At 42.1% G+C, this 568-nt stretch overlaps 1 protein-coding gene across 1 annotated transcript in view; it reads left to right on the top strand.

The window, feature by feature from the left end:
- Positions 1 to 568, top strand: part of LOC100954191 (SEC14-like protein 3) — a 10,300-nt gene that overhangs the window by 7,391 nt on the left and 2,341 nt on the right. The gene's annotated exons all lie outside the window — the stretch shown is intronic.

The following is a 568-nucleotide window of genomic DNA, read 5'->3' as shown; positions in this document are numbered from 1 at the left end:
TTCTTCTTTTATTCTTTGTATTTTCTAAATTTTGTATAATGACATGTATTAATTTTATAAGTTAGGAAAAACAGTTGCATTTTAAAGTGACAGAGTGAAAGAAAGATAGAAGGGAACCCCACACCATTGCCCCTAGGTTAGTCAGATCATAGAATCAGGAGAGCTGAGGATCTGGGGCAGGGGCCGTGAGGAGGTGTTTTATAAATCCTAACTTTCTCTCCCTTCCTAATACCAATCTGCAGCCTTAAGCCACAGGTGAACTTCTAGGTCCTTAAGTGCAGCCTTTTGACTGAATCCAAATTTTACAGAACAAATCCTTTTATTATTAATTAAATGGGATGCAGCAGAAAAATCTGAAAATCTGAAGCTTTTCTTGCCTCCTCTTGTGCTTAAAAATGAACCATCTTGAAATCAGAAGACCACAGATTCCCCACCTCTGCAGCCCCTGCCTCTACACAGTCCCATTGGGATGGGGAGCTTGGTGGATTGCGAGTTAGCCGAGTTTGAGGGGCACAGACACATGCCTTCTAAACCCGCCAAATCCTGGAGCAGTGTAACTGCCACAGTC

Source organism: Otolemur garnettii, unplaced genomic scaffold (genome assembly GCF_000181295.1).
Source record: "Otolemur garnettii isolate 467f Iridium unplaced genomic scaffold, OtoGar3 scaffold00038, whole genome shotgun sequence".
Lineage (NCBI taxonomy): Eukaryota > Metazoa > Chordata > Mammalia > Primates > Galagidae > Otolemur > Otolemur garnettii.
Note: the sequence above shows the minus strand (reverse complement) of the source record. Positions and strands in the feature narration are given on the sequence as shown.